The sequence below is a fragment of the Hibiscus syriacus genome, unplaced genomic scaffold (assembly GCF_006381635.1).
Source record: "Hibiscus syriacus cultivar Baekdansim isolate YM2019G1 unplaced genomic scaffold, ASM638163v2 tig00110548_pilon, whole genome shotgun sequence".
In the NCBI taxonomy this organism is placed as follows: Eukaryota; Viridiplantae; Streptophyta; class Magnoliopsida; order Malvales; family Malvaceae; genus Hibiscus; species Hibiscus syriacus.
In genome coordinates this window covers 2240014-2266281 of record NW_024062775.1, presented here as the reverse complement: position 1 = coordinate 2266281, position 26268 = coordinate 2240014, and the positions used below count along the sequence as shown (strand labels likewise).

Sequence of the window (26268 nt, the reverse complement as noted above, 5' to 3'; positions counted from 1 at the left end):
GAAAGCTTGTTGTTGCACCAAACTCATTGCTGGATTGACCGAAGTTCCCACTTACCTTCACCATCAACGAGTATTAACTCCAAAGCATGGAACGGTATTAGAGCAGGCCGCTGAGAAAACAAAATAGACAAGATAAGGGAACGGATTAAATTCGAATGAATTATTTTTGTTTCAATGTTGGCGTTAAGAATCAAGATGAGCATCATAAATGTTCTATTATCCATCAAAGTAAAAAAGAAAAGTTGTTCTGAAAATAACTGGTTGCATGTTTGTCAGATCAAACTACTTGCCTTTGACGAGGTAATAACGGTAATACCCAAATCTTTTTGCCACTCTATAAAGTTGTTCCTCAACATCGACATTCATGGCACTGCCATGGGAAGAATAACCAGGTAAATCAGACATCTAGTTACCGGTTTTTAAACAAAATACATATGTGATTAGTTGCATACTTTGTGCACTCATCAAATTTAGGTCTGTGGAAGAACAAGCGTGCCTGTAAATAGAAAGTTTGTAATCAAAATAACATAATTATGCCTGGGATAAATAGTAAAATATTGTTGTCCAAAAGGTGAAAAAGTTGGCTTAACTCACCATTCCTATTCTCTGCTGTTCTCCGAGAGAGAGGATGTCTTCCCAATTGAGATTAGCATCCCAACCACCTTCCTCACGTTATAAAAGATAATTCAATCGAACATTTTCAAGAATGGTTTTCAAACGTGCATCAAGAATGCTGTTGGCATCCGCTTGGCTTTCACCTGAAAATTTTAGATGTTCACAATTTCCAAAAACACAGAGACAACTTCAGTACATTGTTTTCAGATAAAGCACTAGAGAAATAAAATGGTAACTTGGACACCAACACATAATAAATGATGTGTCACTCTATCACACCTTTAAATTGTTGTCTTATTCTTAATGAATTGAGAAGAGGGACTAGATCATAGTTACATAAATCGCTGAATAGCCCACGATCTATGTACTATGCTGCGATCCAAAAAGCGGTACGAACGCGATCCAGGTCGTTTCAAAATCGTGATTTGGTACGAAAGCTTATACGATCCAAAATTGATCATTCAATCGACCCAATTGATGTTCAAATCGCGATTTGAAGCCAACGATTCATCGTTCTGGACAATAAAAAACTCAAACAGACAACCAATTTCATCAATTCGACTGTTCAATTCCATCCACAATCTGACGCGGAAAAGAACGACGTTGATCGGCCCTGGGATTTCTATTCACACTTCACGACCGAGAGGAGTCAGTTAATCAATCATATTTTCATTCACACAGAACATAAATTATGGATTCTTTATCTTCTGATTTTAACTACTATAAATATTTAAGTTAGTCGCACAGCATAGAGCCGCAAACAATGTCGACTTTTATCATGTTTTTTTAAAGTTTTAAGTTTATTCATGACTTTATGAGTTTATGTAATTTTAGGGACCTAGCGAATTGCGATCCCGTTCCACGTTCCCGTACCGGAGCGTACCGTGATCCATGTGACTATGAACTAGATACAAACTCAGGTGAACCCCCTAGAAACAAATTTGAGAATTTTTAACTCGAATTATAGTCCATGTCCCTTGATAACCCATTCCCAGAGAAAAAATGCAAATGCAAACTGCCAAAATTCCAGATAATTATTGTTTTCATTTTCATCAACTATTTGTGGTGGGATGAGGAAGACCAAATAGTAAATGGATAGATGTAAATTATTTTAAAGAAAGAGGAACCTCGGTCTTTACTGAGCACATTGAGAATATAATCCTCGACACCGCAAAATACACAATATCAAGGGAAAAGTTTAATTTCGTCTTTAATAGACAATTACACATCAAAATGACACCTCTTTCTTAACACTTACAGAATCTAAAAAGGTAAACCTAACCCAACCACCAAAGTACATCAAACAAGCAATTATTTTTCATGGTTATATCATTGGACCAAAACGGCCATTCAATATTAAACAAGATAAGGAAACCAATGCAAGTTTGCAAGTAGGTTACCTTGACCATACAACTTCAATTCTCTCAGGTTTGCTTCCTCACGAGAGAGAAGGATATATGATTTGATCCCTTAAAGTTCCCAAGCATGTATGTGGTCGCTGAGGAACATAGAATATGCCACCAGATGCAGTATCTTCATCAAAATGGTGGGATGGTTTATAAAGCCTTCCACTCACAATGGGCCACAGACCTCTAAGTACTCTGAAAACAGAACTTTTTCCACTCCCATTTGGACCTTAATAGATTAAAGGCCAGTCAGATACACATTCCTATCAACGAAACAATAAAATTTCCTATACTAACCAGTAACTAGCAGGCTTTTTCCTGGTACTACATCACATGTCAACTGCCTAGCCAACAGCTTCTGTGCTGGAGTAATTATATCCACCTCAGAAAAAGAAATAACATCAATCGTATTACTACAACATTGTTAATTGCATGTTGTTTGATATCCCACAATTCTTTTCCTAAATCGATCAATGCTTAATTTATTTATGTTGTAATCCCATTTATTCTATTTTTTTTCTATTACATTGCTACCACATTGATCCCTACATCAACAATATACAATTGTACGTTTGTTGCATAACAAATCTTTGAAGTAATACTAATCTATGTGGATATGATACTTAACGCATTAGCTGCATCAACTTTTACTACTTGATAAACGATAGTGTATGCTTACACTAATTGTTGTTGTATTATTCAAAGCATCTCGGCCACAAATAGTAATGTTGTTTGTATAATATATTTAGCTTGTATTTTTAATTTATGGTTACGTGAGTTTCTTTGAATAGTTATGCATTGTTGTGCTCTTGTAGCCCATTCTTTAGTTTTTTTTTTTTTTACCAATTTTAAGATCCTCATAATTGATATTAGATCTCTAGAGAGAACCATTGTTAAAGAATTATGACATCTTGACTTCTAGAGTTTAGTTATGAATTCTATTAGGGGGCGTGTGCATTCCATGTGTACTTGTGTTTATATATATATTGTGTCGCAACTGTCTTTCGGTTGGGCCCCGGAATTGGGTTTCGACTTGAAAAATATGGATTGGAGTCGTCACCGATCATTTATTTAAAACAAATGGGTTGATCGGATACCCTATTTCTTACCTGATCTGCGCCTTTCCAAAGATGTGTCGGGTTCGGGAGTCGGTTACGGTCAAGGATGGATTAGCACCCTTGAACCGTCCTTTCGGTACTACGTAATTTCCAGTTGTCTTTGATTAAGAAAATTGCAAGTTAAATTAAAAAGGTAAAATTTGATCCGAATTACTTACCCTTAATGAGTTTACAGAAATACCCTTAAAAATAAGATTTTAAAAGAAAATAATAATATTAAAAGAAAGTAACAAAACTAAAGAGTAAATCAAGGAAATAAATGAAACCAATAATAATAAACATAAAATAATTGGATGAAAAAAATGAAATTGAATAAAATAAAATAAATGAAGATAAAATATATATACAAAAAGAATAAAAAAGGTAAAGTGTTTTTTAAAAAAAGAAAAATAATAATAAGAGCAAAGAAACTAAAAATATAATGAAAATAAATAAATAGTATAAATAAAATAATAAAAAATATATATATAAAAATATAAAAATGTATGTATAATATAATAAAATATTAAATAGTAATAATAATAATAAATAAATGAAAAAATAAATATACATATAATATTAACTAAAAAATAGTAATCATAGAAATATAAAATAAATAAAGTAAGATATATATATAACGTTAGGAAAATATAGTAAAAAACATAGTAAATAAGTAAACATAGATAAAAATAATATATATATATATATATATATAATAATAGGAAAATAATATAATATAACGCAAAGAAAAATGAAAAAAATTATAATAAATAAATAAAATTAAATTAAATATATACATATATACATATAAATAATAAGGGTTAAATTAAAATAAAAAAATGAATTAGAGGTCAAAATTAAAAGCCAATCGAAGAAAAAAAAGACAAAACACGCGGATCCACACGACCCGTTTATAAAAATCTGAATAGTTTTTCAAAAACACAAGCCTCGGGGACTAGATCTACAAAAATAGATCTCGAAAACGCCCTCGTTCATCGGCCAAAAACACTTCTCTCAGTTTTGTTTCGAAATCAAAACACAGCAAGGGTAAGGAAAAATAACATGAGAAGGTATGAACTTTACCTTTCAAAATATAAATGCTTCGAAAAATGACTACGAGTTGCTTGTAATTTTTTGCTTGGTATTTCGTATATCCTCCTCCGAATGTGTTACAATAGTGAGTTACAATGACTATTTATAATGCTTGTGGATCCTATCTTTAGGAGTTTAAATCATAGTAAAACTCTATCCTATTTTAAGGAGTTTGAATCCTAGCAAAATTCTATCCTATTTTTACGAGTTTGAATCCTAGTAGGATGAAAAGGTGTTGACAGCTGCCCCTCTTTGCCCATAGTCGTGTAACGGGGATAGGCAAAGATTAAAAGACACTTTTCGTTCAGTGGAGTTGAAAATTAACTCTGATGTTTCAATAACTCCTTGTCGAATTGAGTTACGGATGACTCATCCATCGTGAAGCCGAGTTCATCTTGAAATGATATGAAATTGAAGCCGTAGTTCAGAATTTGAATCAGTACGTGGCTTCTCGTTGCCCTTCGGTCTTCTTCTCAGTTTAAAGACCTTGGATCGAAATCGAACTGAGAAATCTTCATTGACAGATAGCTTTTGCTTGAAAATGGTTGCTTGTCACTAAAGCACGGTTAACCCAGGTCCTCTTCTCGACTTGAAAACCTCGACTGCAACTAGAAAGTAGTACGATTGATGTGTCATCGAGCTGAATGGAATCGAACTCGACAATTTTGATGGCAGATAACCCTTCTAGCCTTGAGTTATGCTGTAAATGATGTGCCTTGGAGCTGAGCGTAGTCGAACTCGAAGGTCTTTGTTGACAGATACTCCTTCTTTGAGTTGGATATCCTTCGCCGTGAAGTTGAAATCCAATCTAAAGATGGATGATGCTTGTGTGCACGATTCCCTTCGTCGTGAAGTTGAGCCTGAAATTGGATATCCTTTGTCGTGAAGTTGAAATCCAAGTAAGTAGCATTGTTCTGAGTCCAATATCCTCCGTCGTGAAGTTGAAATTGGCTCTGGAACCGGGAAATTATTTGTTGACAACCAGTCGTCCCTTCGTTGTGAAGTTGAACTTGTGTTGTCAAGTCCAATGTCCTTCGTGAAGTCGAAATTGACTCTGAATGATATTTTGTTGACAATCAGCCGCCCCTTCGTCATGAAGTTGAGCTTATGTTGTCTTGGGTCCAAGATCCTTCGCTGAGAAGTTGAAATTGGCTCTGAAATTGGGAAGTTGTTTATTGACAACCAGCGGTTCCTTCGTCGTGAAGTTGAACTTGCGTCCAGTGGTCCCTTCGTCGTGAAGTTGAACTTGTGTTGTCTGGAGTCTAATATCCTTCGTTGTGAAGTTGAAATTGGCTCTAAAATTGAGAAGTTGTTTATTGACAACCAGCGGTCCCTTCGTCGTGAAGTTGAACTTGCGTTGTCTGGAGTCCAATATCCTTCATTGTGAAGTTGAAATTGGCTCTGAAATTGGGAAGTTGTTTATTGACAACCAGCGTCCTTCGTCCGTGAAGTTGAACTTGCGTTGCCTTGAGTCCAATATCCTTTGTTGTGAAGTTGAAATTGGCTCTGAAATTGGGAAATTGTTTGTTGACAACCAGCGGTCCCTTCATCGTGAAGTTGAACTTGCGTTGTCTGGAGTCCAATATCCTTCGTTGTGAAGTTGAAATTGGCTCTGAAATTGAGAAGTTGTTTGTTGACAACCAGTGGTCCCTTCGTCGTGAAGTTGAACTTGCATTGTCTGGAGTTCAATATCCTTCGCTGTGAAGTTGAAATTGGCTCTGAAATTGGGAAGTTATTTATTAACAACCAGCGGTCCCTTCGTCGTGAAGTTGAACTTGCGTTGTCTTGAGTCCAATATCCTCGCTGTGAAGTGAATTGGCTCTGAAATTGGGAAATTGTTTATTGACAACCAGCGGTCCCTTCGTCATGAAGTTGAACTTGCGTTGTCTGGAATCTAATATCCTTCGTTGTAAAGTTGAAATTGGCTCTGAAATTGAGAAGTTTTTTGTTGACAACCAGCGGTCCCTTCGTCGTGAAGTTGAACTTGCGTTGTCTGGAGTCCAATATCCTTCGCTATGAAGTTGAAATTGGCTCTGAAATTGGGAAGTTGTTTATTGACAACCAGCGGTCCCTTCGTCGTGAAGTTGAACTTGCGTTGTCTTGAGTCCAATATCCTTCGCTGTGAAGTTGAAATTGGTTCTAAAATTGGGAAATTATTTATTGACAACCAGCGGTCCCTTCGTCGTGAAGTTGAACTTGCGTTGTCTGGAGTCCAATATCCTTCGTTGTGAAGTTGAAATTGGCTCTGAAATTGAGAAGTCGTTTGTTGACAACCAGCGGTCCCTTCGTTGTGAAGTTGAACTTGCGTTGTCTGGAGTCCAATATCCTTCGCTGTGAAGTTGAAATTGGCTCTGAAATTGAGAAATTATTTATTGACAACCAGCGGTCCCTTCGTCGTGAAGTTGAACTTGCGTTGTCTGGAGTCCAATATCCTTCGTTGTGAAGTTGAAATTGGCTCTGAAATTGAGAAGTTGTTTGTTGACAACCAGCGGTCCCTTCATTGTGATGTTGAACTTGTGTTGTCTTGAGTGGCACGATATTATCCGTCGTGGATTTGAAATCGTGGTTGTTTGGGTTCAAGCTAGATATCCTTCGTTGTGAAGTTGAAATCTACTCTCGAGCAAATTGTGAGTTCGAGAGAAACTTTCAATCTGTCGAGTTGGTCGAAGTGTAGCTTCTTGCTGCTGAGTTAAGCAACCATCATGAATCTTTAAAGTTGCTTTTGAATCGAGTATCCTTCGTCTTGAAGTCGAAACTTGACTTTAAAAGCTGCAAAAAATTATGTATGTGGAAAATGATAAATATGATGCTCTAAAATGTATTCATAAGATGCATGTAACATGAATTAGTTATATTTTATCTCCTGAAGGCAACAATACTGAAGGCATCAAATTCTTACAACATGAAGAGCCGTTGGATTTTGATCCCACAAAAGAAAGGGTAAAAAGAATAGGGATATGCGAGAGAATGAAAAACCTGTACATGAATGTTTCTTTATGCTTACACGGATTATACTTTTATTGTTCTCCTTTAATCATATTCCTAACTAGCAAATATTTGTAATATTCTGTTCTAATCAAAGGTAATATCTAACACCTACCATCACCTGTGACTTGCCCTTTCTTCTCTGCATGATAAAGAATTTATCTTTCCCTATGATGCTGTGAAACAGCAAAGTCAGCTACAAGTTGTCCGTCGCACTTCGGGTCTTGTGCATGGCCATCATGTGGAGCACAAACAGAAAGCTTGTTGTTGCACCAAACTCATTGCTGGATTGACCGAAGTTCCCACTTACCTTCACCATCAACGAGTATTAACTCCAAAGCATGGAACGGTATTAGAGCAGGCCGCTGAGAAAACAAAATAGACAAGATAAGGGAACGGATTAAATTCGAATGAATTATTTTTGTTTCAATGTTGGCGTTAAGAATCAAGATGAGCATCATAAATGTTCTATTATCCATCAAAGTAAAAAAGAAAAGTTGTTCTGAAAATAACTGGTTGCATGTTTGTCAGATCAAACTACTTGCCTTTGACGAGGTAATAACGGTAATACCCAAATCTTTTGCCACTCTATAAAGTTGTTCCTCAACATCGACATTCATGGCACTGCCATGGGAAGAATAACCAGGTAAATCAGACATCTAGTTACCGGTTTTTAAACAAAATACATATGTGATTAGTTGCATACTTTGTGCACTCATCAAATTTAGGTCTGTGGAAGAACAAGCGTGCCTGTAAATAGAAAGTTTGTAATCAAAATAACATAATTATGCCTGGGATAAATAGTAAAATATTGTTGTCCAAAAGGTGAAAAAGTTGGCTTAACTCACCATTCCTATTCTCTGCTGTTCTCCGAGAGAGAGGATGTCTTCCCAATTGAGATTAGCATCCCAACCACCTTCCTCACGTTATAAAAGATAATTCAATCGAACATTTTCAAGAATGGTTTTCAAACGTGCATCAAGAATGCTGTTGGCATCCGCTTGGCTTTCACCTGAAAATTTTAGATGTTCACAATTTCCAAAAACACAGAGACAACTTCAGTACATTGTTTTCAGATAAAGCACTAGAGAAATAAAATGGTAACTTGGACACCAACACATAATAAATGATGTGTCACTCTATCACACCTTTAAATTGTTGTCTTATTCTTAATGAATTGAGAAGAGGGACTAGATCATAGTTACATAAATCGCTGAATAGCCCACGATCTATGTACTATGCTGCGATCCAAAAAGCGGTAACGCGATCCAGTCGTTTCAAAATCGTGATTTGGTACGAAAGCTTATACGATCCAAAATTGATCATTCAATCGACCCAATTGATGTTCAAATCGCGATTTGAAGCCAACGATTCATCGTTCTGGACAATAAAAAACTCAAACAGACAACCAATTTCATCAATTCGACTGTTCAATTCCATCCACAATCTGACGCGGAAAAGAACGACGTTGATCGGCCCTGGGATTTCTATTCACACTTCACGAGAGAGGAGTCAGTTAATCATCATATTTCATTCACACAGAACATAAATTATGGATTCTTTATCTTCTGATTTTAACTACTATAAATATTTAAGTTAGTCGCACAGCATAGAGCCGCAAACAATGTCGACTTTTATCATGTTTTTTTAAAGTTTTAAGTTTATTCATGACTTTATGAGTTTATGTAATTTTAGGGACCTAGCGAATTGCGATCCCGTTCCACGTTCCCGTACCGGAGCGTACCGTGATCCATGTGACTATGAACTAGATACAAACTCAGGTGAACCCCCTAGAAACAAATTTGAGAATTTTTAACTCGAATTATAGTCCATGTCCCTTGATAACCCATTCCCAGAGAAAAAATGCAAATGCAAACTGCCAAAATTCCAGATAATTATTGTTTTCATTTTCATCAACTATTTGTGGTGGGATGAGGAAGACCAAATAGTAAATGGATAGATGTAAATTATTTTAAAGAAAGAGGAACCTCGGTCTTTACTGAGCACATTGAGAATATAATCCTCGACACCGCAAAATACAACAATATCAAGGGAAAAAGTTTAATTTCGTCTTTAATAGACAATTACACATCAAAATGACACCTCTTTCTTAACACTTACAGAATCTAAAAAGGTAAACCTAACCCAACCACCAAAGTACATCAAACAAGCAATTATTTTTTCATGGTTATATCATTGGACCAAAACGGCCATTCAATATTAAACAAGATAAGGAAACCAATGCAAGTTTGCAAGTAGGTTACCTTGACCATACAACTTCAATTCTCTCAGGTTTGCTTCCTCACGAGAGAGAGGATATATGATTTGATCCCTTAAAGTTCCCAAGCATGTATGTGGTCGCTGAGGAACATAGAATATGCCACCAGATGCAGTATCTTCATCAAAATGGTGGGATGGTTTATAAAGCCTTCCACTCACAATGGGCCACAGACCTCTAAGTACTCTGAAAACAGAACTTTTTCCACTCCCATTTGGACCTTAATAGATTAAAGGCCAGTCAGATACACATTCCTATCAACGAAACAATAAAATTTCCTATACTAACCAGTAACTAGCAGGCTTTTTCCTGGTACTACATCACATGTCAACTGCCTAGCCAACAGCTTCTGTGCTGGAGTAATTATATCCACCTCAGAAAAAGAAATAACATCAATCGTATTACTACAACATTGTTAATTGCATGTTGTTTGATATCCCACAATTCTTTTCCTAAATCGATCAATGCTTAATTTATTTATGTTGTAATCCCATTTATTCTATTTTTTTTCTATTACATTGCTACCACATTGATCCCTACATCAACAATATACAATTGTACGTTTGTTGCATAACAAATCTTTGAAGTAATACTAATCTATGTGGATATGATACTTAACGCATTAGCTGCATCAACTTTTACTACTTGATAAACGATAGTGTATGCTTACACTAATTGTTGTTGTATTATTCAAAGCATCTCGGCCACAAATAGTAATGTTGTTTGTATAATATATTTAGCTTGTATTTTTAATTTATGGTTACGTGAGTTTCTTTGAATAGTTATGCATTGTTGTGCTCTTGTAGCCCATTCTTTAGTTTTTTTTTTTTTACCAATTTTAAGATCCTCATAATTGATATTAGATCTAGAGAGAACCATTGTTAAAGAATTATGACATCTTGACTTCTAGAGTTTAGTTATGAATTCTATTAGGGGGCGTGTGCATTCCATGTGTACTTGTGTTTATATATATATTGTGTCGCAACTGTCTTTCGGTTGGGCCCCGGAATTGGGTTTCGACTTGAAAAATCCTTTCCAAAGATTGTGTCGGGTTCGGGAGTCGGTTACGGTCAAGGATGGATTAGCACCCTTGAACCGTCCTTTCGGTACTACGTAATTTCCAGTTGTCTTTGATTAAGAAAATTGCAAGTAAATTAAAAAGGTAAATTTGATCCGAATTACTTACCCTTAATGAGTTTACAGAAATCCCTTAAAATAAGATTTTAAAGAAAATAATAATAATAAAAGAAAGTAACAAACTAAAGAGTAAATCAAGGAAATAAATGAAACCAATAATAATAAACATAAAATAATTGGATGAAAAAATGAAATTGAATAAAATAAAATAAATGAAGATAAAATATATACAAAAAGAATAAAAAGGTAAAGTGTTTTTTAAAAAAAGAAAAATAATAATAAGAGCAAAGAAACTAAAAATATAATGAAAATAAATAAATAGTATAAATAAAATAATAAAAATATATATAAAAATATAAAATGTATGTATAATATAATAAAATATTAAATAGTAATAAATAATAAATAAATGAAAAAAATATACAATTATACTAAAAAAATAGTAATCATAGAAATATAAAATAAAATAAAGTAAGAATATATATATATAACGTTAGGAAAATATAGTAAAAAAACATAGTAAATAAGTAAACATAGATAAAAAATATATAATATATATATATATATAATAAGGGAAAATAAATAATATAACGCAAAGAAAAATGAAAAAAATTATAATAAATAAATAAAATAAAATTAAATATATACATATATACATAAATAATAAGGGTTAAATTAAAATAAAAAAATGAATTAGAGGTCAAAATTAAAAGCCAATCGAAGAAAAAAAAGACAAAACACGCGGATCCACACGACCCGTTTATAAAAATCTGAATAGTTTTTCAAAAACACAAGCCTCGGGGACTAGATCTACAAAAATAGATCTCGAAAACGCCCTCGTTCATCGGCCAAAAACACTTCTCTCAGTTTTGTTTCGAAATCAAAACACAGCAAGGGTAAGGAAAAATAACATGAGAAGGTATGAACTTTACCTTTCAAAATATAAATGCTTCGAAAAATGACTACGAGTTGCTTGTAATTTTTTGCTTGGTATTTCGTATATCCTCCTCCGAATGTGTTACAATAGTGAGTTACAATGACTATTTATAATGCTTGTGGATCCTATCTTTAGGAGTTTAAATCATAGTAAAACTCTATCCTATTTTAAGGAGTTTGAATCCTAGCAAAATTCTATCCTATTTTTACGAGTTTGAATCCTAGTAGGATGAAAAGGTGTGTTGACAGCTGCCCCTCTTTGCCCATAGTCGTGTAACGGGGATAGGGCAAAGATTAAAAGACACACTTTTCGTTCAGTGGAGTTGAAAATTAACTCTGATGTTTCAATAACTCCTTGTCGAATTGAGTTACGGATGACTCATCCATCGTGAAGCCGAGTTCATCTTGAAATGATATGAAATTGAAGCCGTAGTTCAGAATTTGAATCAGCACGTGGCTTCTCGTTGCCCTTCGGTCTTCTTCTCAGTTTAAAGACCTTGGATCGAAATCGAACTGAGAAATCTTCATTGACAGATAGCTTTTGCTTGAAAATGGTTGCTTGTCACTAAAGCACGGTTAACCCAGGTCCTCTTCTCGACTTGAAAACCTCGACTGCAACTAGAAAGTAGTACGATTGATGTGTCATCGAGCTGAATGGAATCGAACTCGACAATTTTGATGGCAGATAACCCTTCTAGCCTTGAGTTATGCTGTAAATGATGTGCCTTGGAGCTGAGCGTAGTCGAACTCGAAGGTCTTTGTTGACAGATACTCCTTCTTTGAGTTGGATATCCTTCGCCGTGAAGTTGAAATCCAATCTAAAGATGGATGATGCTTGTGTGCACGATTCCCTTCGTCGTGAAGTTGAGGTGGCCCCTTCGTCGTGAAGTTGAGCCTGAAATTGGATATCCTTTGTCGTGAAGTTGAAATCCAAGTAAGTAGCATTGTTCTGAGTCCAATATCCTCCGTCGTGAAGTTGAAATTGGCTCTGGAACCGGGAAATTATTTGTTGACAACCAGTCGTCCCTTCGTTGTGAAGTTGAACTTGTGTTGTCTCAAGTCCAATGTCCTTCGCTGTGAAGTCGAAATTGACTCTGAATGATATTTTGTTGACAATCAGCCGCCCCTTCGTCATGAAGTTGAGCTTATGTTGTCTTGGGTCCAAGATCCTTCGCTGAGAAGTTGAAATTGGCTCTGAAATTGGGAAGTTGTTTATTGACAACCAGCGGTTCCTTCGTCGTGAAGTTGAACTTGCGTTGTCTTGAGTCCAATATCCTACGTCGTGAAGTTGAAATTGGCTCTGAAATTGGGAAATTGTTTATTGACAACCAGTGGTCCCTTCGTCGTGAAGTTGAACTTGTGTTGTCTGGAGTCTAATATCCTTCGTTGTGAAGTTGAAATTGGCTCTAAAATTGAGAAGTTGTTTATTGACAACCAGCGGTCCCTTCGTCGTGAAGTTGAACTTGCGTTGTCTGGAGTCCAATATCCTTCATTGTGAAGTTGAAATTGGCTCTGAAATTGGGAAGTTGTTTATTGACAACCAGCGGTCCCTTCGTCGTGAAGTTGAACTTGCGTTGCCTTGAGTCCAATATCCTTTGTTGTGAAGTTGAAATTGGCTCTGAAATTGGGAAATTGTTTGTTGACAACCAGCGGTCCCTTCATCGTGAAGTTGAACTTGCGTTGTCTGGAGTCCAATATCCTTCGTTGTGAAGTTGAAATTGGCTCTGAAATTGAGAAGTTGTTTGTTGACAACCAGTGGTCCCTTCGTCGTGAAGTTGAACTTGCATTGTCTGGAGTTCAATATCCTTCGCTGTGAAGTTGAAATTGGCTCTGAAATTGGGAAGTTATTTATTAACAACCAGCGGTCCCTTCGTCGTGAAGTTGAACTTGCGTTGTCTTGAGTCCAATATCCTACGCTGTGAAGTTGAAATTGGCTCTGAAATTGGGAAATTGTTTATTGACAACCAGCGGTCCCTTCGTCATGAAGTTGAACTTGCGTTGTCTGGAATCTAATATCCTTCGTTGTAAAGTTGAAATTGGCTCTGAAATTGAGAAGTTTTTTGTTGACAACCAGCGGTCCCTTCGTCGTGAAGTTGAACTTGCGTTGTCTGGAGTCCAATATCCTTCGCTATGAAGTTGAAATTGGCTCTGAAATTGGGAAGTTGTTTATTGACAACCAGCGGTCCCTTCGTCGTGAAGTTGAACTTGCGTTGTCTTGAGTCCAATATCCTTCGCTGTGAAGTTGAAATTGGTTCTAAAATTGGGAAATTATTTATTGACAACCAGCGGTCCCTTCGTCGTGAAGTTGAACTTGCGTTGTCTGGAGTCCAATATCCTTCGTTGTGAAGTTGAAATTGGCTCTGAAATTGAGAAGTCGTTTGTTGACAACCAGCGGTCCCTTCGTTGTGAAGTTGAACTTGCGTTGTCTGGAGTCCAATATCCTTCGCTGTGAAGTTGAAATTGGCTCTGAAATTGAGAAATTATTTATTGACAACCAGCGGTCCCTTCGTCGTGAAGTTGAACTTGCGTTGTCTGGAGTCCAATATCCTTCGTTGTGAAGTTGAAATTGGCTCTGAAATTGAGAAGTTGTTTGTTGACAACCAGCGGTCCCTTCATTGTGATGTTGAACTTGTGTTGTCTTGAGTGGCACGATATTATCCGTCGTGGATTTGAAATCGTGGTTGTTTGGGTTCAAGCTAGATATCCTTCGTTGTGAAGTTGAAATCTACTCTCGAGCAAATTGTGAGTTCGAGAGAAACTTTCAATCTGTCGAGTTGGTCGAAGTGTAGCTTCTTGCTGCTGAGTTAAGCAACCATCATGAATCTTTAAAGTTGCTTTTGAATCGAGTATCCTTCGTCTTGAAGTCGAAACTTGACTTTAAAAGCTGCAAAAAATTATGTATGTGGAAAATGATAAATATGATGCTCTAAAATGTATTCATAAGATGCATGTAACATGAATTAGTTATATTTTATCTCCTGAAAAAGGTTTGATAATTTGCATTAGGATGTTGAATCCAAAAATGCCCCAATATTTGATGTTGAATCTTCAAAGATGCCCTAAATGTTCCTCATTTCTTGCTTCAGTATTGATTCTGAGCATGAGTTTTGTGTCTAAAAGTCACATGTCATTTACCAAGATCCACTCTAGAGAGACTGTCTTGTTTGAAAAAAATGTTTTTCTTTCTCTTTTATTTTCAAAGTTATGAAAATATCAATTAAAAGAGTTTTGAAAAATGTTTGATTCAAAGTTTTGAAAATATTGTCACTTTCACGGTTTTACAATTGAGACGAATCATAAACTAGAGTTCATCGGATATCAAAGAATTAATTATATTGTTAATCCTTCAATGAATTATAGCTATTTGACAAGTGCTAAGATCAAAGCTATTTTTGGGAAGTGGTTAAGTAAGGAAAGGATAAAAAAAAATCTCAGGTTATTATGTTTGGTCAAAGGTTTGTCATTTGATGCTCAAAGGTTTGGCATTTGATGCTCAAAGGTTTGGCATTTGATGCTTAAAGGTTTGGCATTTGATGCTCATAGGTTTGGCATTTGATGCTCAACGGTTTGATGGGGTAGCTTGCATGCTCCTCTACTGGAAGTGTTCTTTGACTCTCAACCTTCGTGGTCACACTCGGGTTGTGTGATGTCGTATCAAGGAATTTGTGTGATCGCCTCAGTTTTACAATTTTTATATTCGAGCCGCCTTTTCAGGTTTTCAACTCGAACCCTCCTTTGGTTTCAAGACGTTATTCAGGATTTACGTCTTGAACCCCCCCTTTGTTATTTTTCTCTACCATGCATTAATTACATTGTTTTTTGCAAACAAAGATTAATCCTGATGGGCGGGATGAAATCTGAAGATAATCTCTTATGTTTAGAAATCCATATATGATTAGAAGGGACTTTTAAGGCACGTAATGTAGGTCAGGATTTATGGTTATGAAAGAAAAAGATAAATAGGCCCAAACAAGTGTTTCAGGGTATTGAACCAAGGATCAATTCATTTTGATGCCTTCAATCATGTCCTGCTCAAAATGTCTCTCTCTTGATGCTATATGATCTTCGAGTGAAGTGATTCAGTGATTCAGGAATGATTGTGCTTGATCAATCTCATAGTTTGAAGCTTGATGTGCCATTTCAAACAAGTGTTTCAGGGTGTTGAACCAAGGATCAATTCATTATGATGTCTTCAATCCTGCTCAAAATGATTCTCTCTCTTGATGCTCTATGATCTTCGAGTGAAGTGATTCAGTGATTCGGGAATGATTGTGCTTGATCAATCTCATAGTTTGAAGCTTGATGTGCCATTTTTTAGGGAATCTTTGCATGTGTTTTTTGTCCCTTTTTCTTTTTGATTTTTGTTCTTGTTTCTCTTGTTTCTTTGTTTTTTTTTTGCTTTTTTCTTCTTTTCTTTTTTGTTCTTGATTGGATCTTCGCACTTGCCATTTGGTCCACCTTTTGGTATCTCATCTGAATCAATGTCTTCGCTCATGTGAGCATATTTCTTCCACCTTGCCCCCCAGTGTGGAGGGTGATCCTTGGTTAGGGTTGAATCAGAAGAAAAATACTACAAGCTCAAAAGGGGTCACAAGGGATATATTTTTTTCTCCTGTTGTGAAGGGATAAAGAAAGAAAGCCGTTCATCATTTCATACATGTAAATCTTCACAGAAGAGGTATCCCCAGGGGGATAGATTTTCAAGATTAATTCTATTCACATGAAATCAGTGTAATTAATGCATGATAGAATTATTTCGAATGAATTTTTCTTCTTTTTTTCCAGATGTCTCAATGTTCAGGCTCCCCGCGAGATACCCCAAGTTGGTTCTTTAGAAGAATGCTCATGTTAAAATGAACAACTCAATGCCTTGGGTTTTAATGGTAAGAAAGGTTATTTTTGAGTCTAAAAAAGACAGTGGTGTGATCTTATTGACTCAAAGAAAGGTGTGGGTGTATCAAAAAGATAAAAGTAATGTTCAAGAATTTCAAAGGGAGGTAATGTCAAAATTTGGTCTTTTTGGTAATGACCATGAGTTATTTTGGGTAAAGAATTAAGGTATTTTATTTTGGGGTTTGAGACAGGATAAGAAAAGTCTAACCTTGCCATATGTCAAAAATCTATAATTCTTGAAGAATTAAAAGAATCCTTAATTCATTTAATATTCGAAGAACTAAAGATTAGAATTTGTTCAATTGCTCCACCTTAGAAAGTAGCATAAATTCAATCCTTTAAAAGATTAAGCAAATGATGAAAGATTAGAGACATGTTTAAACAAAACAATCCTCTAAGTGCAAATGGTATATGTCATGTCCCCTTCTTCTCGGCCGTTTATACCCCTGAATCCATCAGGTTTTGGATCTTGCGCTTCAGCGCCTTATAGTTCTCAGAGGAATGTTTGGGGCTTCTTATGTGGTAACACCTAACAGCTTCAACATCGTAGTCCTTAGGATATGGGGATTCTTTTCTTAGATCATCCTGGCCGGCTTTATCCTACCATCAGCTGATCAGGCTCTTTAATGTTACAATCTTGCTTCCATGTGGTTAAATCTACTTCATCGAGTCATTCATGACTTAATTTCATGTTTGCGAAAATGCTTGAAAATGTAGATGAAGATGCAAAAAGGCAAAAATGCAAAATGCAAGAATGCATGAAATGTTCGAGGTATTGATCCAGAAAAGTGTCCATTATTATAAATAATCTTTACTTAGACAAAAATGTTTTATCTTGTAAGAGACATAAAAATGATCAAAGGTACATTCGGACTAAATCCTCTAGACCCCGAACAACTTCTAGTATATTGACAAGTCTTCTGTCTTCATCTGTCACTGGTTGTATGCATTGTCGGACCATTCCAGCTTCCCTTGCCAGGCCGTGTAGATGACGAGCTGCCTTCTGTACTTGATCTAGGAAGTCTCAGATGACTGCGTCTCTGGCCTTCACCCTTTGTTGTGCTTGCTCCCAACGGAAACGCCACTGTAAACCTCCGTCGAAGAGCACTATCTGAAGCTCGCTCACTTTCTTCTTGAACCCATCTACAATAGCTTTTAACTCAGCTATTGTTTTGTCATCTCTCTCATGTTGTTTCTCCAGATTAGCCATCTGGATTCTCAAGCATTGGTTTTGATGCTGACTGTCTGCTAAGCGCCTCTGGGCAGTCTTCATCTGTTCCTTCCAAGCTCTCTCATCAGGCCCTTCGAACTTTCTTTTTAGGCTATGAGCTTCGTCTTTCCAGTATTCAAAAGCCACTTTCAACTTGGAGTTATCCTTGACTTTATCTTGATACTCATTTCTCAAGTCTTCGAGCTCAAAACAGACTTTTTTCTGTTCTTTTTCAAGTTTATCTGCTCAATCTTTCTAAGAGTCGACATCTAGCTTCCACTGATAGCGCTCAGCTTCAAGTTCCTTTACCCTCTGCTTCAGCTCGTTATTCACAGCTTCAAACTCTATCTTGGCTATCTTAAGTTCAAAAAAGACGGGCCTGAGATGTTCTTCCAGGGTTCAGGTGTCCTCACAGTCTGGCACCGGGATATTGTCATTTTTTCTCAATCTTCGCCACTCCACATAGTCCGGAGTAAGCATGTTTCTGGAAGCTACAACATCCATCCGGAATACTTTCTTCCATGAATCGACTGCTTCCTTGATCATCTTCTTATAGTTGTCACCGTGATACTCAAACTCTGATTTAGCTAGTCCGCATGTTGCTAGGACAAATTGACGTGCCCCATAATGTCTAAGTGCTAACAATGGAGCATACCCAATTGCATCCCAAAGTTCAGGTAAGGTCATAGTGTCAGAGTCCCCACATTGGAAAAGAACGTCACTGAGGAACAACCAGAGGGCTCTCCAAGTAATATCTCGGTCTTGATAGATGAGTGAAGACTTTCATCCACTTCTCTTTTGAAGTTCCTTCATGCCATTTCATGGTGATGAACTCTCTCAAAGGTGAATACGTAGTGCTAAATCGGCGGTAGGCAACCCAATTAGTCTTCCAGAAGTGGCTGTGAATCCAGACTTGAAGGAGCTGAACACATCCAATGAATCTACCTCCGCCAGCTCTTCGGCAATGGTTGAGAGACCGAAAGGTCTCGACTAAGATGGTTGGTGCTGGGTTGACTCGTTTCGGAAGTTGCTCAAACAGTTCCACCACGGCTGCGTCAATGCATCCCAAAATCTTCCGAAAGATGATCAAGCCATACATACCTAGTGCAAAAAATGTCTATAGTCTTCCATTCATCAGGGTGATCATTCATTAGTTTCCTTATGTGGATCCACTGAATTCCTTGCACGTTACCTTTGTTTCAGAGTCGGTCAGTCACCCACTTTTCATCAACTCCTACAATCTTAGCCAGTCTGTTCTTGAAAGGCTGACTCTTGATGTGTTTGATGTAGGCTCGCTCCAGTTTAATGCTTTCACAGTGCAATAGTGTAGTATACTCCTCGATGGTAGGTACCATGTCCTCTTGGTTAAAAGTGAAGTAACTGTATCCCGGGTTCCAGAATTGAACCAAGGCTCTGATTAAGGGCTCACCGGTCTTAACATGAAGCAAAAGTGCAATGTCACCATACCGCTAACTGAACTTCTATTTTCGATCATTTTTCCAACTGTCCCAGATGTCTCGAAGTTCTTGCACATTATTCTGTTTTAGGCTGATAGAGGCATAGCTAACAAGCTCTGACACATAACTTTATTGAAGACTGTCTCCCTTTTCTTTCTGAGTCTTCTCGGACCATAGTCGTACCTCGGGGTTTTTAATCTCCTGTATTACAACACCTTTGTCCATTAATACATATTATTTATGGTTAACGAACACGTTTTTTTGTGGATCAATACCTCTTTTGAATGATGCAGATGATGGAAATAAAATAAAAGAGATGAAAAAAATGAAAAGAGTTAGTAAGGTAAAGATAATAATCAAAGCAATCATGAAAATAAAAGTCCTACCCCACATGCTTATTATTCCCACCCGGACATGATCTCTATCCCGCAAGTTGATTTTGAACAAGTCCTAACCGCATAAATTTCTAGTTCACATGTTTTGAACAGAAAGTAAAGCAGAAAATAATTTCGGCATCCTAGGGTTTAAAACGAGGTTTTAGGGTGGGCCCTAATTCCTTATAGTCTCCGGGTTTAGGTTCTAAAAAAATGTACTCGAGTTCTCCTTGTCGGTGCCCCCTTGGGCTTACCAGACCCTTAGTCCTAAACCCATCACAGGCTTGTGTGGACTAAGTTAAACTTGAGAGGAAACATTCCCTTATGGCCATACGGAGAATAAATTCACACGAAGGCATAAGGTATATGAATCCCGAAGGTTACTTGCTAGGCCCATACGATGAATAAATTCACACGAAGGCGTCACTTTCACCCCCACTTAAAACGGGTTCGGAGCTCGGGTATAGAGCCTTTGGATGAAAAATCTTTAAGGGCTGAAATCATTAGAAAAACGGTCAGTACAACTATTTACTTGAAAATATAATCAAAAGTAAGTAATAAGGATCGAAATGTTACCTTAAAATTTAAACTTACCCTTTTCATTAAAAAGACAACTGGAAATTACCTTAGCCTGACTCACTTATCTGTATCCCCAGTGGAGTCGCCAAGCTGTCGCAACCGTCTTTCGGTTGGGCCCCGGAATTGAGCTTCGACTTGAAAAATGTGGATTGGAGTCGCCACCGATAATTTATTTAAAACAAATGGGTTGATCGGATACCCTATTTCTTACCTGATCTGCGTCTTTCCAAAGATGTGTCGGGTTCAGGAGTCGGTTACGATCAAGGAAGGATTAGCACCCTTGAACCGTCCTTTCGGTACTACGTAATTTCCAGTTGTCTTTGATTAAGAAAATTGCAAGTTAAATTAAAAAGGTAAAATTTGATCCGAATTACTTACCCTTAATGAGTTTACAGAAATACCTTTAAAATAGATTTTAAAAGAAAATAATAATAATAAAGAAAGTAACAAAACTAAAGAGTAAACCAAGAAAATAAATGAAACCAATAATAATAAATAAAATATTGGATGAAAAAAAGAATTGAAAAAAAAAATAAATGAAGATAAAATATATATACAAAAGAATAAAAAAGGTAAATGTTTTTTTTAAAAAAAATAATAATAATAGCAAAGAAACTAAAAATATAATGAAAATAAATAAATAGTATAAATAAATAATAAATATATCTATAAAATATAAAATATATATAATAAAATAAAATATAAATAAAAAATATAATAAATTACATATATATTAATAAAAATATATATAAAAAAGAAAAAAAAAAAAATTATAATAAATAAAAATAAAATATAATTAAATATATACATATATACATATAAATAATAACGGTTAAATTAAAATAAAAAATGAATTAGAGGTCAAACTTAAAAGCCAATCGAAGAAAAAAAACGACAAAACACGCGGATCCACACGACCCATTTATAAAAATCCGAATAGTTTTTCAAAAACACAAGCCTCGGGGATTAGATCTACAAAAATAGATCTCGAAAACGCCCCCGTTCATCGACCAAAAACACTTCTCTCAGTTTTGTTTCGAAATCAAAACACAGCAAGGGTAAGGAAAAATAACATGCGAAGGTATGAACTTTACCTTTCAAAATATAAATGCTTCGAAAAATGGCTACGAGTTGCTTGTAATTTTTTGCTTGGTATTTCGTATATCCTCCTCCGAATGTGTTACAATAGTGAGTTACAATGACTATTTATAATGCTTGTGGATCCTATCTTTAGGAGTTTAAATCATAGTAAAACTCTATCCTATTTTAAAGAGTTTGAAACCTAGCAAAATTCTATCCTATTTTTAGGAGTTTGAATCGTAGTAGAACGAAAAGGTGTGTTGACATATTGAGTCTGATGTCTGGTTTTGTTTTGAAATTGTTACATATTTTATGGATCATAAAGGGGTCGAAACTCCATATTTTATGTATACTAACTATCTCAGTTATCACATATTTTGTATTTAAAATACAAAAGATGTTTTTGAGAAGTTTTCAAATCCAAAAATTTTATACTAACTATCTTGTGAGTAGGATTGTAAATGAAACGAGATAGATCGTGAGCTACTCGAGATCGACTCTTTCAAGGTTCGATAAATACTCGGATCGAAATGGACTCGAGTCGAGCCGAAACGAGCTACTCGATATTCGACTCAAAAAGCTCGTGAGCAGCTCGAAAAAAATGTTATATTATAATTTTAGATTTTTAAAATTACATTATTAAAAATATATTAAAAATACACTATTGATAATTATAAAATTTTAAAAATATATTAAAAATTCTATAATACAACTACCCTCAATTTTTTATTTTTTTAATTAACCATCCCAAGTTCAATTGTTACATTGTATATTACTAAAAGAAAAATAAAAGTTCATATAATTAAACATATGTTAGATTACACGTGTTTGGTTGATTTTTTTTCTTTCTTTTTTAACTTTTTACTGCACAAGTACTTGACAATGTAGAAAAATAAAATAAAAAATCATAAAAAATAGCCAAACAATAAAAAAATTGAAAATATTTAAAAATTATTTTTGAATAAATATTCTTATATTTATTTTAAATTAATAAAAAAATTATTTATCTAATGACAAATATTTAATATATTTCTAATGATAATATTTTTAATAACTAATTTTTTAAATTGTTGTTATATTTTGAGGTTTCTGGTTCAAATATCATAAATATCAAGGGTTTGAGCATTTAATATCAATATACTATATTGTACTTACCTCATAAATCGGTATCAAGTCGATTAATTAATGTATTTGTAATGAACCCTAAACCCTAAAATATAAATCTTAAACCTTAAATCATTAATCATAAACCCTAAACCCTCAAATTGAGGAATAAACATTTCAGCTGTTTTTCTGGTTGACTATTTTGACTAATAATATTTCCTTATTGGATTTTGACTAACCATAAACCCTAAACTCTCAAATTGAAGAATGAACATTTCAACTATTTTGACTAATCATAAATCCTAAACCCTAAATATAGTATTCCTTATGAAGAATGCATAATATTATTGAACAAATATCACACTATTCATGATGTAGGAACATAATTACATAATATAGTTTGAGGTCTCAGTCACGTGGCATGTGGTCATGGATTCACATGGATTTTTTAACCTTTGTATTTACAAAATTACGAACATCAAAACCTTTGTATTCACATGGTAATAGGGAAAAGGAAATGGGAACAAATTAAACTTGAGAAAGTCTACATGTAGGATACTGCTTTAATGAATTTGTCACCAACATCAAAACCTCTTGTCTTTCATCAAGAAGCAACATAAGACCAAGATATCCAATCCTCTTCTCTGGAAATCCAGAAGATGCAATCAACTTCAGGCACTCCATTTGGCCAAAATGCGTGGGATACCCAAGCATGTGAATGAACATGAGCTTTGCCAGGTTACGGTGCCTATAGTCTTGATCATTTTCAAGAATTGCTGCACGAATAGCAGCACATTCTTTCCTTACAACAGCACATTCTTCTGCTGTAGTTTTGCAAGCACGTATAGCCCGTATCATATCCCTATATTGGAACTGTAAGTTCAACAACTTCAATTAATAAGCATATAATCTACATTTAAGTCAATCATTTAGATTCTTTATTTGGCAAACCTGGTTACAGGACAGGCATAGACATGGGAATCAGTAAAACAGAAGTGAATTTTCGAAGGTTACTTGCAGCTGCACTCCTACAAAAAAATCATGCTAAACTCATTCATGTATGTCCTTCCATTTTTTGCAGTGAGACCATGTCTTTTTCTTTTCTCGGCCATCAAAGATCTGAGAGAAACAATACCATATACTTCGAACAAACCATTGTTTTGCAGGTAGGGTCTTGTTTCTGTTTTATTTCTCCGGTAGAAACAGAAAGTCTTAGCTGCTATCTACTGTCTACAGTCCTCAGTTTAGACCAAAATTTTCTTTTCTGTTAACTTTCGTTTCCCCCTCATTTTTGGCATCAATCTCATGGTTGGATTTCCATCTCAATAGAATTTCATCTGAGTTTTATAAAAAAGGTCAAATTTGCAGGAATGAAAAGGGTATTGTAAAGAGTAGGGGAACGATGATGAAGTGATAACAGAGACTACGAACAACTTCTCGTTTTCCTCTTCTTCTCTACTTCAAAGTATAAAGATTAAGTGAAAACCAATTAGCAATATCATCGAAGTTTAATGAAAACCAATTAACAATGTCATCGAAGTTGTAAATTATGCTTTTCTTTCATGAAGAATCGAGCTCCCTTCAGGACTCCAAAGCCTTTTGAATTTATATCCCACACCGGACGCTGAAGAGAGTTAAAGCGCTGGAGAGCAGTTATAAAAGGAGTGGACTAACGTCTTTTTTAAGTATATATTTCTCGGCCTTTTGGCTAAGATCAAGTATAGTATCTGTTTATTAGTTTAATATCTGATACGTAGGCTAATGGCTTACGCGATATTAAATTAATTTTTGAGGGTCAGAACCTTTCATAGTAGCTTACTTCAGGAGGAGGATCGAGCTCAAATTTGAGCTTAATCGAGTTTGAGTCTTGAGTTTTAATCGAGTTTTTGAAATTTTTTGAATTTAAGTTTTTTCGTGTTTGAATAGTTTCAATAATATATTTCGAGTTTGAGTTGAGTTTGATAATTTTTAGCTTGTGAGTATTTGAGTTGAGTTTATTTTTATAGGAGTTCGAGTCGAGCTCAACAATATTTGAGCTCGACTAGGCTCGTTTACACCCTTATATGTGAGCAGGAATGCGACACTTTAAACCTAGTGTATCCACACATTAAGTTTAGGGTGTTACACTCACTCAATCAACTTGTTCATCTTTAAAGGCAATTAGTTTCCATCTATAAGGCACACTAAATTATTACTCCCCGATAACACAATTTCCCTCGTGCTACATTTATTCATTTAAATTCATATCCTTTCGATTTAATAATCATTTTACTCGTTATTTAATTATTTAACAATATCCTTAACAATTACTTTTTTTCTTATATATATAATTATTAAACCAATTAATTTTTGGATAAATTATACAAATGATCTCCTGAATATATAGTATATATAGTGATGCTTTGTTAAATCTTCCGATTATTAAAAGTTACATAATGGTCATCCGACTTTAGGGTGTTGTTTTGTTTAGTCTCCTAACTATTAAAAGTTACAAAATGGTCACCAGATTATTCATATGTTCCTAACTTATCATTTTCTTAAAAAATGATTATCGTCTAAGCTAAATATTAACATGTTGATTAGCATATGATAGTCGTTCGAGATTCTATGATCGTTTTTTTATCATATTACGGTTAGCAAGTTAACATCCAGCTTAGACCGTCATTAGTTTTTAACAGAAAATTATTATTTTGAAATATATGAATAGTCAAGTGACCATTTTGTAATATTTAATTGTCGGGAGACTCAATAAAAACAATATCCTATATTCAAAGGACCATGTTGTAACTTTTTATAGTCGAATGACTCAACAAAACAACTTACTATGATTGAGGATCATTTATGTACTTTACCATTAATTTTTTATAGTGTAATGACTAATGTCTTCTTTGTCTCTTATGCAATTAATCTTTTATAAGTCATAAAATCATTAATTGAGTTGGCATCATGAGTCAATTGGACACAAATTTGATTTAGAAAATCCTTAAAATATTTTTATTTTAAAGGGTAAGTAACATTATTATAAGGATAATTTTATACCTTTATATTTATCTTTAATGTTTAAATGAAATAATAAAAAATTATTTAAGAATCGGATATTAGATCGATAAATTTACGTAAATATATATATATATATAAGGGTCACTTACGAGAGATATGCCTGTTGGCCACATACATATTACTTTGGATTTGATAGGCTAGCTATGATTGCTAACTAAGGCTATGGGCCACCATTTTATGCTAAAAGAAATGTCACTCTTTTTCTCTCCTCTCTAAAGCCCTGCCCCCTTTTATCCCCAAATATCCCATGGCTAATCATTTCTTATCATGACAACAATAAATAACAGGGTAAATAACATCGTATATTACTAAATTTTAGTTTATTATATTATTTATATCATTAAATTTTTATTTTCGTTTCAATTATATTCCTGAACTGTTCAATCGTTAATAAAATGACGAGGTGATCGACGGATACTGACATGACTGATGTTTATCGATGTAAACATTTCATCAAAATGACATCGTTTTGATCTGACTATTAATAATTTAACGACTTAAGAATATAATTAAAAAGAAAATAAAAATTTAATGTTATAATTGATAAAATTAAAATTTTAGTGATATAGACAATACAACTAAAGTTCAGTAGTATTTGATGTAAATAATCGTAAATAAATATATTAAATTTTTATTTAAATATTTATATTTATTTCATAATTTATATTACTAAGAATTTGATATATTTATCATTTTCTATTTCTTTTCTTTTTCAGAATGGTTTGCCCCCGTAATGCCAATAGCCTACGAGGAAAGGGCAGCAAGGAAATCATCCTTGTACCTCAAATACCATTTATAATGGGAGAAAGGTTGTTTTGTCCAAAATGTACAACCATGTGGTTTTACGAGTGAGATGAACCAAAGCCTACGATTTGGACTTATATATTAATAATTGGAATTCTAAATAGTTGCTCAATTATTTTATGTAAGATTAATGATTTCTTTAATTTTGGGAATTTTACTAT

At 34.8% G+C, this 26268-nt stretch overlaps 2 long non-coding RNA genes and 1 other non-coding gene across 3 annotated transcripts; 1 reads left to right on the top strand and 2 right to left on the bottom strand.

Annotated features, from left to right (window-relative positions):
- Nucleotides 1-2113: 2113 nt before the first annotated feature.
- On the bottom strand, nucleotides 2114-2428 carry LOC120130605. Its single transcript, XR_005516851.1, has 2 exons — nucleotides 2319-2428; nucleotides 2114-2250 (listed from the first exon to the last, which is right to left on the bottom strand). It is a non-coding gene; the product is annotated as an uncharacterized LOC120130605 (long non-coding RNA).
- Nucleotides 2429-8055: 5627 nt separating this feature from the next.
- LOC120130546 lies at nucleotides 8056-9871 on the bottom strand. Its single transcript, XR_005516848.1, has 3 exons — nucleotides 9762-9871; nucleotides 9460-9693; nucleotides 8056-8207 (listed from the first exon to the last, which is right to left on the bottom strand). It is a non-coding gene; the product is annotated as an uncharacterized LOC120130546 (long non-coding RNA).
- A 14059-nt stretch (nucleotides 9872-23930) lies between these two features.
- LOC120131088 lies at nucleotides 23931-24123 on the top strand. Its single transcript, XR_005516884.1, has one exon. It is a non-coding gene; the product is annotated as a U2 spliceosomal RNA (small nuclear RNA).
- Nucleotides 24124-26268: the final 2145 nt, after the last annotated feature.